At 42.8% G+C, this 11,721-nt stretch overlaps 1 long non-coding RNA gene across 1 annotated transcript; it reads right to left on the reverse strand.

Annotated features, from left to right (window-relative positions):
• Nucleotides 1-862: 862 nt before the first annotated feature.
• Nucleotides 863-6,631, reverse strand: LOC111821876 (uncharacterized). Its single transcript, XR_002825213.1, has 2 exons — nt 4,937-6,631; nt 863-4,505 (listed from the first exon to the last, which is right to left on the reverse strand). It is a non-coding gene; the product is annotated as an uncharacterized LOC111821876 (long non-coding RNA).
• Between the last annotated feature and the right edge of the window lie 5,090 nt (nt 6,632-11,721).

Below are 11,721 nucleotides of genomic sequence, written 5' to 3' on the forward strand. Positions count from 1 at the left end.
TATCTGTGGTTTTAATAACAATGTTCTGTTAATTTACAGGCAAATTAATGGCCTTCTCTAGCAGACCTCGGCACCATTGTTACCTTGAAACAGATTAGGGGTCATGCCCACAAGGATCCAAGCTACCAGCTGCATCGAGGTGAGGGGTGAAGGGTCTGCGCTAGGCCAAAGGCAGGGGTGGCGATGTGGCAGAGAAGTCACTTGAGGGGAGACCTTGCTTTTAACAGGCTTCTGGAAAAGCTAGGGAAAAGTGGTTGCCCGCTTTCCCCCCTTTCCCTCCCCTTCAAGTTGTTTGAGGTTTGGGCTTTAAGAGCTGCTCTGAAAACAGCTCATTTAAATGTTAAGACAGCCCAGCGATACACAAGGTACTAGAGTGGGGCATTCAAAGGAATGTTTCACTCCCGGCGCCTCAGTGCAGGTCTGCAGAGGCACTGAGGCAAGTCCTCATTGCTAATAGAGAGTAACAGACTTATAAAGCTGACACCATGTTTGTTGACCTTAGCTTAATAGTGCTTTGTTGTCTCTCTTGCCACAGGAAGGCTCCGTAGTTGTCCTACGTTAAGCCTGCGGTGCCTTTAGTGAAGAGTACCTGGAAAATCTTAAAAAAAAAGGCTTAGCGCCCACCTCACCCCTCCACCCCCGTTGTCAACACACAACTTGCTCACATGCTCTCAGCATAAAGCTGAACAATCTAAAGCTGTAAACTATTTACCAATAACTGATCTGACTTTGTACAGAAATACAGAAAAGGCTTGTTCACCTGTTGTCCTCATTTTGTCCACTGGTGAATTCAACTGGAAGCTCCTTCTATTAAAGTCTGAAGAATACCATCTGAAAGAACTAGTGGTTCCCAATCCCCACATTTAACATGGAATGTTTGGTTGGTGGCGTTAATATTTAAAGTAAATTAAGCTATTTTTTCCTTACTGAGTCTGGCTTCTCTGGCCCTTCGCATACCGTCTGCTGTTTTGAATGTTCCTGCATGTAAGAATTAAGACCAAGGGAGGGGAGAGAGAAACCCACACAAGACAATGCACTAAGACCACTGAACTGTTAAATGTTTCACTTGCCAGTTAAATCTCTTGAAGACTTGCTTGTTTGGGATTTATTTCTTGTCACTGATTTTAAAGTTGTATCTGGAAAACACTAAAGGCTTCAGTGTCCCCCCACCCCCCTACCAAAAGGCAACAAAAAGCATTTTACCTAAAGCAGCCCAGCAAAAGGTATTTGGTTTTCAATCACAAACATGACTGCTTAAAGCTGCAGAAACTTCAACACTCAGCCTTATCACTCAGCTGGATTTCCTTCAACAATCACTACTCCAAGCACTGGGGGGAAACACAACTTTGACTCATACTCCAGTCGTTTCACAATGCATCCTAATAGCAGCAGGTCAGAACAGTACTGCGTATTACTTGCCAACAGAACACAGACCTGAGGTCAAGACAACTGCATTCTCTTTGTGTAGTCTGTAAAAAAAAAAGCTAGAACAAGTAAGCCCCCCCTCCCTCCCTCCCCCCAAATTCAGGGGGAAAATTTTACATGAGTATGCTGATAAACTCACTGCAAGGTCTCACACACTCACTAGGAGAGCAGAAGGCAGAGCCAAGCGCTTATATGCAAGTCAATATTCTGAACAGTTCCGTGAAGGATGGAATGAAGCCTCTGCAAACGAAACTCTTCAAAAACCCACATGCCCCACAAATGACTACAAAGATCAGTAAGTGTAAACATCGGCTAACACTAGATGAAATGATTAAAACACTTAAAAGTTAACATGCAAACTTTGCAAATGTGATTACTACTTTCACTCTGTTTTAACCACTGTCAATTTATAGCCCTCTGACTTTCTGGAAACAAAATGCGTAGTTACCTGTTACTCTGATTATACAATCTCCCACCTGTCTAAGAGGTATTTATTCCTTATTTAGAGAACCTCTATTGCCATGTGCCTGGAATTATTAAACGCTCATCACTTTACGAAGGAGTAAGTTTTGTCTTTCCTGCCTTAAAAAAGTTAAATTCGTTCTTCTGCTCAATTCCTGATCTTGTCCATTAAAGAGTGTTCGCAGACAAAGTTTCTGAAAGATTAGAGAAGAATCCCCCCAAGATTGCCCAACACTAACTACACACAAACAATATTTTATTTAAATAAGGAGACGGTTTCTAAAAACATACATTCTCTAATAAAATGTTTTATTATTTTCAACGATTTAATGGTTTATCTGCACAAATACTACACAACACATATAAATTTTATCAAGATTAACACATCTGATTTGCTGACGCATTATGCTATTATTCATACGGATTTCTGATTCAACGTTAAATTTCCTTAGTTCTGTAAACACTACCATATAATTAAGGCCACTAACCTCTGTGAGAGGCTCTGACGGAATTACCTGCCTCCAATGGAAGTGTGCGATCCCCATTCAGCATGGAAACTTAAGACCTAATTAAAATGCTCGACCGGAAAAATCCCACAATCCTGGAATCCCCTAGGGAAGGGGTCAGGAATACTGAAGGCCTCTCCACAGCTCTTAAATAAAAATAGGCATTTAGCCCTAACATGCAATTCTGTAGATGCAAGTTTAACTTATCTGTTAACAGCTGCCTGTTTTCTGTTCGCAGATGAAATGAAGCAACTCTTCTGATAATTACGAAGAGAAACCTGTCTGAGGCAAACAAAGATTGGCACACAGCACAGCCTCCTGTCAATCCACTTGATCCCACTCATCTCTTAATATTTCAGCTTCTTTTATTCCAGGGTTAATGTGGAAAAATCATTTTCATTTCGTTCCACTTTATTCTGCCTTTGTAAAAGCAGTATTTTGAGATGGAATTTATCTTCATTGTTAAGATTTCTCATCATTTTTATTTGTGGGTATAGCTTGATACGCCAAGCTGTAACTTTAAAATGGCAGATTCCGTAACTTTAAAATTGACAGCTTTCATTTGCGTAAATTTTTTGCATATGCAGACAAATAGATTCTGTGTTCATCAGTAGTAAACATCTGGTTATGATTTTTGCCCAATGGAGGTAGGAAATATAATCTTTTCTGCCTTTACTTATCATTCACCAAGGAGTTGTTCCCTCTGCATCTAGGCCATCATATTGCCAGGCTGGTTATGACTCAGAAGATGTTATCTGAAAAAAGTCTACAGAAAAAAAAGGTTTCCCCTCCCTCATCAACAAAAACCCACCCTCTAAAGACATTCAAGCTAAACTACCACAATCCGTTTATCAATTATAATTTACAAATATTTTAAGATGCAAATTTAAAACAATTTACATTTTGAGGCATACCTTAACATCTTGTTCTGCAGTCAAAGTAAAAATGTTTCCTACACTCAAAAAAACCTTAGACACAACTGAAAATAGAATCTTACTTGATAATACATAATCTACCATCAGAGGAAATCCCTTCAGGATCTTTAAGTCACTTCCTTTGCTCTGAAGTTCCTACAGTAGTATTAAGTTATATTAAATCACCTGAAAAAAATTCCAAAAGAGAACCACACACTACCATATCCAAACAACTATCATGTTTTAAAAAATCCCCCGACATTTTACACCTAATTAATGTCAAGCCCGGGAGGCCAGACCAACCCCCCCACCCCCCGTCCAATATTTTTCTTGCCCAGCCCCTACACTGAGAGAACAGGTAACATACCAAAGTATGGTTGACTTTCCCTGCCCAAATTAATGCACTGGTACACCCCACCTTAACTTCCCCAAGCTGCCCAATTCAAAAATTGAGAAAGCAATTAACCAGAGCATTGGGAGTTACTTGCCAACTTGGAAGTTGAGATTTCTTTAGTTTTTCCATTCTAAGTATTTAAGTTCTCTGGTATGAGTTATCTGAAAACATAAACTAAACAATTACCTAACCCCAACCCTCCCAATCCCAACCATAACAGGCACTGTCAACGACTGCACAACAATCCCTCCCCTTTAACATTTTAAAAATCATATTGTTTGAAAACTTAACTTCGCACATTTGGCCTAGTCAAGCTCTTCTGGTCTCCTGAGATGACTGAATATGAACCAAAGCTGCACTGTGCTGTACTTTTTTTCAGCTTCAACTGGGAATACTCTTCCAAGGAAAAAAGCAGCTCCAATCCTTGGACATGTTCGTGTCAACAGCATAGCAGTACAATCCTTCTCTAACTCAGTTTGTCAATAGTACTATAGCATCTGTGGAGAATCTTAGAAAAAACATTTCCTCCCCCACCCCCTTCTGTTCCCTGTTAAGACCACCCCAAAATACTTCAAGTAAAAACAGTAAGTTTAAGGGATTATTTTTTAAAAATCTGATGAAAAAACAGAAATAATATAACTACCAGCCATTTCTCCAATGGACAGCTCCTCCACAGACCTCAAAGTGAGAGCTACTGGTGCTCTAGTTTCTAGAACTGTTAAATCTGGTGCTCTGATTATGCTGATACTGGATTTTCTTTTTTCTGTGACCTTGAGTCATTTGCCTTTGGCACTCTAGACAGACCTAAGGGAAAAGGAACTCAAAACATATTCCCCCCCCCCCCCCCCACAAAAATAACCTTCCCCCCACTGAGTTACACACCCAGACTCCCTATTTCGAAAATTTTAATTCAGAATGAGGAAAGAAAAATAGGTCATCTATTCACAAAGCTGAAATGTATCTTTATCCCACGCTAGAAACTGCTTACAAATTTGCTGAAATTTTGTCTCAAGGTAGGTTCTATCAAATTCATCCGGCTTCCCTCAATTTGTTTAAAAAACAGTTTGCCATCTACCATTCCTCCGGGCCTTGGCAGTCTGCCCTCAAAAGCTTCAGACAAGATGCATGAGAAAACAAGCCTGAAAAAGAGAAACCTACGACACCCGGAAATCGGCCTACACCCTCGTCAGACATCCCTTTACCGTTAGGAAAGCATTTTAATGAAAGTAGGTTACCAAACTTCGGTTACGGAGAAAACACGAACACACAGCCGAGCCGGACTCGCCTTTACCGCTCACTCGCTCCCTTGCTCCCCGGCGCCCGCCGGTCTAGGCTCCGCTACACCTACGCGCCGCCGCCTCCAAGCCGCCCGCCGGCTGCAGCCCAAGCCGCAGCGGCCGCTCCTTCCTGGCTTCCTCGCCTAGCTTCACACCAGCGTACGGCGCCTTCCTTCTTCCTAGCTCCTCCACCACACCGGCTCCTGGGCTGCTCCTTCCTACTCCACCTCGCACCGCTGGCTGCTCTGGCCCGCTCCGACAGCACCGCTCCCGGTTCCTAGCCGCTCCCCGTCGTCCGCGCGGCCGCCACTAACGCTAGTCCTCAGGCTCACACCTCAGCTCAGTCCCAAGCGGAACAGCCGGCTGCCCATTAGTCTTCATCTTGACCTGCTCCAATTATGAAAGTCCTTCCAATGTTTTAGAGTATACTACGCTCCTGTATTTTAAGACCTTCCAAATCCTAACTTCCAAGAACACATTTAGTTTTTAAATTTCAGTCCTTCTTGCCTCCCTTCTAGCTTCCAGGTCTTCTAAGTCGGTCCAGGTCTACGGTAATTTAAACGCCCTTATCTTCTGAAACCCTTAACTGTCTGCATCACCAGAGACTACACAAATGAGCTTTTAAAATACTATTTTTTAAAAAACTGATTTCCTCCTGCTTATTTTTCCTCAGGTTTTGCACCTCTTCATTTTGCCAAGTTTTCTATCTTCTATTTTTTCCCCGTCTATCTTCTACGCTTCCGTCCAATAGCTGTCCTAGCTTATTCCTTCTATCAGGTGTACTTCTCGACAATTTTCTCGTTTTGTATCTTGATCCTAATCTTCTAGGCTTCTACCAAGTTTGTACTCTGCCCTTATTTACTTCCTTGTCTTTCTTCCGCTTCCTACCTTCTGGGTTTAATTTTTTCTGTCTTCTAAAGGCGTTACTTGTTTTCATCTTCTAGTTTTTCTATCTTCCCCTGCTTTCTTCTTCACCTTCCTGTCTTCCGAGTTTTCCGCTTCAAATTTCTACTTTTCTTTCTCCGTATTATTTTTATTCTATCACTCCCAATTAGCCTTTTCTATTTTTTACTTTTTAGCAAATACTGCCTGATACCTTAACTAGGCTTCCAACGACGCACTCTTTTCTACGCCATCAATTTGAAGACCCAGCTCATCACCTTCAATTTAAGCTGTTTTTAAATAACTGCTTTCAAATTATTTTAATCACATATACCCGAACTATTTCACATTTAGGTTCTGTTTAAATTATTTTCATTTTAATCTAGAAGGTTGATCTTCGATTTAAGACTTTTCTGAATTCTGGGCTCTTAGCAATCTTTTGAAAAAAGAAACTGACTCGATGAAGCAGCTTCCTCTTTTTAGCCTCCATCATTTTCTACAATAATCTTTTTTCTTCTCCCTTTCTCAAACTACTTTTCATGTTAAGTCTTCATTACTTAAATAAAACCGTTTCATCTGGTTAACTTAATAACGCTACAAAACTATTTAACTTTTCGCTAGTTATATTTCCTAAGGGTTCTATCAATTTCTATCTTTCTCTTTTTAAGGAAAAAAAAAAACCTTATCTGCGAGTTCCTCAAGCAGTCCCCTGCCTGAACTCCTACCTCTGCGCTCGCTGCCTGAATGCCTGTCGCACAGCTCCGGCGAGGCGGATTTATAGACGGAGACGTCTCACACCCTCCTGGAATTCGATAACCCTCCGCCGCCTTTGTGAGGGAAGCAAAAATAGTTCCTCGTCAGCGTTAGAATTAGTTTCTGGTTTACGAGACTTTTCAAATTTTCCGTAAGTTTGTGCAACTTTGTTGCAAAGTACATATCCATAAATATTTGATTTATTAAAAGTAGATTTGAACTGAAATTTTAGGCCAAAAAAAAACATTTAAAATGGCTGTCAAACAGCTCACAAAGACTCGGAGCCATTACTTGGGAATTTTTTAATAGCTCTTAAAAGACCTTTTGTGTTTTCGTGGCGTACAGTAGGTACTATTTACTGCTTTTTGAAGGAAGGTTAAAATGGGTTTGTTGACGGCCTTAATTTTCATTACGTAACTGAGTCAGTCTCATAAATGCAAACCGCAGCCCTTTCAGAAGCGGCCGAGTCGGAGTTTATCCCCAAACTGCCTGAAACCCTCCGAGTTGACTGAGATTACACGTCTTTTTCTTCTAGAAATCTGAGCAAAACGGGGTTATCTGCTTGAAAATTCTACTAAATGTGAAAGCCCACTTCTAGAAACTGTATTCTAGGAGTTATTAGCCATAATGTATTGTGCCTCTTGCTATAGAGCTGACGCCCAAACCGGGGGCTTTCAAATCTGAGGCATTTGTGTTTACTAAAAGCGTTTGGTCATTTCACATGCTTAATTTTTTCTTTTTGTAGTCACTAAATGTCACCGAGACCCCTGCACTTTTGGTTGGCGACCCAGTCTGTATTGTTTTTAGGCATATTCTGCATTATCCCTTCTTTAAGTCCCACCCTAAGACTTTTAATTTGAAGCAGAAAAGGAAAAAAAGCTCTCCAAACCCAAAAACCTTTTCTTTCTGTCCAGTTCGAGTGGTTTTGCTTAAAAATCACCCTCTGGATTTCTCAGCCTAAATGGAAAGCCGAGTTGAGCACGGGGACATCAAAAATTGATCCTGGGTTTCAAACATTCTAAGGAGGGGCTGGGGGAGTAGTCGGTTCTGAAGTCCAGTGTTGCCCGCGACCCTTTTTGGGTAGGGTCTGAGAAGCACACGGCGGAGGGGACAAAGGCTTGGAGACGAGCGGGGGAGGGGCACGACACAAGGGCCCCCCCCCCCCCCCGCCCTGCGCAAGGATACGCGAGCCGTGAGCCGCCGCCTCCCTTTGTGAGGCGTCGGCTCGCGGGCGGGCCGGTTCTAACCGGCTCCAGCCGGTCCCGGCCGCCTCCGGGAGCGGTGGCGGTTGACGCAGTGTGTCAGTGCGCATGCGCACACCTCCCCTCGCGCCTCCCCGCGCCTGTTCTTATCTGAGGGAATGGCATGGGGGGAAGGGCCGCATCAGGGCCCTGGGCCGGGGGGCTTCTGGGCCTTTTCACCACACTTGGGCAGGTCTTCGTTTCTTCGGGCCGCTGTCCTTCCGTTTTCGACCCAGGCTGGGTTTCTTTCCTCTCTCCTGCCTTTATCCTTATTGTCTCAAGATGATAAAAATACATGATCCCCCCTTGTAATTTACAAATACCGTTTCTTAGTAATTCCCTAGCTGTATTTATTAGTCTAGAATGTTCGAAGTAGAAAGGATTTCTGACCTAGCAGCTTCATCGTTTTTCTAAAAGGAAATTGAAGCAGTGAGATAAAATGGAGAGGTCTAGGACACGCAGTGATTTAAAGCCGGGAGCGAGAGCGAAAGACAGGGCGGTGGCATGCCCGTTCCCCCGCCTCACCTCCAGGGTTTTTATTCTAGTACCTGTAAGGTGGCTTCTGTTACAAGGCAGTAAATTATAAGGAGGAAAGGTAGTTTAGCGACATTGTATTGGCTAGGGTGGCAACTAAATAATGATACAGGAATTTTATAAAGTTAGTGCTCTCTATTTTTAAAACTGGCTCCTGTAGATGACTGTGCGGGGAGGGGTAGAGCGGAGGGTGGTACTGGCCTGATGGGCTCTAGTAAATGAGGGCACTGTATCCTATCCTATATCCTACCCACCTACCCCCAGTATAGCAGGGCCAATTTAAGCAGCTTTTGTAAATAGGCCCTGGCAAAGCTGTTTGTTTTCTGCCTTTTTTTTAGACGTCTTTAAGGGTGGAATATTACTGAGAGCAGAAGTTACCCTTGAATTCTTCAGATACAGTCTTGATGTTTGCACTGGGATTGGAAAAAAGTTAGTGGAATTTTAGCGCTGGAAGGAAGAAAATTGGGTTGGGTCACCTCATTTCACAAATGGGGATTTGGAAGCCTGGGAGTTTGTGACTCGCCTAAAATCAGACACAGCTAATTAGAACCAGAGCCTGTTCTTAAATCCCACGTTTTTCTCTCATGCTGGCCTCCTCTCTCTCCACCACTCGGCTGCTGCCGCCTCTTCCATCTCAGTGCCTCTGAGTACTGTTCCCATCCTCCCATCTGCAGATTTTGGGTTTTGTTTTTGAAGGCTGGGGGAGGACCTAGGACTCTATATGTTCTTTCTCTCACTCTGGAGTCCATGAAATGAACATTAAGAGCCCTAAAGTGCTTTAAATAATTGTTGATGTCACTGAATTTGTCATTTTCATTCCCTTTACAGATTCTAACATTTTTCTTGTACTATTAGAATTTCTCTTGTACTGTATATTATTTGATTAATTTTCCCTGTGTTTGGGGAAAGAAAGAGGGTTTAAATGAAGCTCAGCACTCAGCAATCTCTTGTACCGGAAGAGATTGTTTAGCAACGGCCAGAGAAAAGACTCTTATTTTTCCCAGTTGGTAAGTGAAAAATATTTTGGAGAAAATTATAGACGCTAAATCTATGTTTTGTTGCCAGTTTTTATTTTTTAGGCCCAAACATTTAGTCCCTTCATCTCTCCTGCTTTTGCATCACAAAACAATCTCTGCAGTCTCCAAAATATTCTGGATTCCTTCCTCCTCCCCTTTGTACACTCTTCTTTTCTGGAAGGCTTATATAAGCAAGATGGCCTAAAATTGCCATGTTCTTTGGTGAGGAGATTAATAATACATTTGATTATGTGCCCTTCTCTCCTAAGGACCCCTTTAGCATAAAACTGATCTTTTTAATTCACCTAAGCGTCGCCTTTTCTCTGTCCTACATCCGTGTTCCCTTTAACCTCCTAATGTCCGATCGAAGCTGCTTTGTGCACGGCTACTTCCATATTCTGTTTTTCCTCTCCACCTCAGTCTGAAACTCAGTCTTCATTTGGGCCTAAGGTCACAAATATGAGAGGGCAAATCCATTTTAGCTGGTCCTGTCGTGCTCCCCACTCACTGATCTCGAAACAGCCCAGGCTAAAAATAGGAGACTCTCCTGGTTTCTGGCAATGACTCTACTGACTACCAACCGTGCGACCTTGGGCACTAACCCAATAACTTCTCCGTGGCAATTTCCTTATGTGTAAAATGAGGGGATTAGGTGAAAGACGTAATGATACTAATTCTATTTTAAAATAGTAAAGGGATGGGAAGAGAATATGGAAGATTTTAGGCCTCCTGTGGCCTCAAAGAGGTGGGGCGCTGGAAAGGACTTAAGTAGCAAAAATTGAATCAGGCCTCTAGGCATGCTGTCATCTAGGCCCTATCTAATCTCCCTTCCTGACTCATGCCAGAAACCTCCAGAGAATGCCAGAATCCACTTCATCCCATTCCCTTTTTAGCAAGACCACTCAGGCTTAGTCAAGAGAAGCTTTGGGACAGTTCTACTCTGTCCTATAGGGTCACTGTGAGTCAGAATAAATTCAACAACACACAACAGCAACATAACCCAATGAACGTTAATCTCATGACTGTATTTATAGAACCAAAAAGTTTTCATGACCAGAGAGGAGAACACATGAATACCAAATCTTAATATTGTTTGTTGATGGGTCATACGTTAAAAATAAAAGCAACAACACCAGACTTGCTATACATTTAGCTCAGTCTTTCTTGTAAAATCTAATCCTTACAAAAATGACTAAACTGTAGCCCTCCCTAGGGCATATCAAGTTGCTAAAATAAAAGAGGAACTGTATTTTTAAAAAGAGAGAGAGAGAAGCTTCAGAGACTTTTCATTTAAGGCCCTGGGGTCCAGAGGGCAGTCTTGGTGAGTTTTTAGCTGCACCTAGAATCCCCCCAGGCCTCCTTGGTTTTCTTCTGTCTAATCCTATAATACCAGGAGATTGCAGTTCCCAGCCCACCTTCTCCTGCTTCCCACCCTCCCAGAGCTGATGTATGGAACAGCGTCAGCCTCTGACGATGCACAAACGTTTGGTTCCCTCATCTTTCTCACCAGCCAGCTCCTGTGGCAGGAAAAAACCCACAAGATGACTCAGCTCAGGGCTCCATTATACGGAAGAGAGATTATTATTTTCTAGGGGATTTTGGATGGCCTAAAATTTACCCTGGAGAAAGGCTAAAAACCACTGCAACCCACCAGGTCCACACATTACCACACAGAGAGCTGAGGGCAAGTCCACAAAAACAAGTTACAGAAACAAGAGTGGCTATGTCATTGTCCATCTGAACTCCCCCAAAATGATGAGAAGAAGAGGCAGCTCGGGCCCCTCCATCACAGGCACTGAGCATCACTAGGGCAGAAGAATAAGGGAAACAGATTCTCTTCTTATCTACCTGAAAGAAATAACCATCTTCTAAATTTACCATCCTCTAAAACAATAGCCCCTATAAAGAAACCTCTTTGCAGAAGGGAAGCAAGGAACAAGATGTCTTAAAAGAGCGTCCCCCCACCCCAAACACACACACACAGCCTGAGAGCTCCACTCTCAGGCTCACTGTTTCCTTCTTTAGTTTTAGTTTATCGGTCACATAATGTCCTTGGCCCTGAGTCCTACAGCCTGTTGGTGGATGTCTTGGTTATCTAGTGCTGCTGTAACAGAAATACCACAAGTGGATGACTTTAACAAACAGAAATTTATTCTCTCACAGTCTTGTAGGCTGGAAGTCCAAATTCAAGGCGCCAGTTCCAGGGGAAGACTTTCTTCTCCTCTGTCGGCTCTGGGGGAAGGTCCAGGAGTTTCTCAGGCACAGGGACCCAGGGTCCAAAGGACACGCTCTGCTCCAGGCGCTGCTTTCTTTGTGA

This window comes from Trichechus manatus, unplaced genomic scaffold (assembly GCF_000243295.1).
Source record: "Trichechus manatus latirostris isolate Lorelei unplaced genomic scaffold, TriManLat1.0 scaffold00113, whole genome shotgun sequence".
Lineage (NCBI taxonomy): Eukaryota > Metazoa > Chordata > Mammalia > Sirenia > Trichechidae > Trichechus > Trichechus manatus.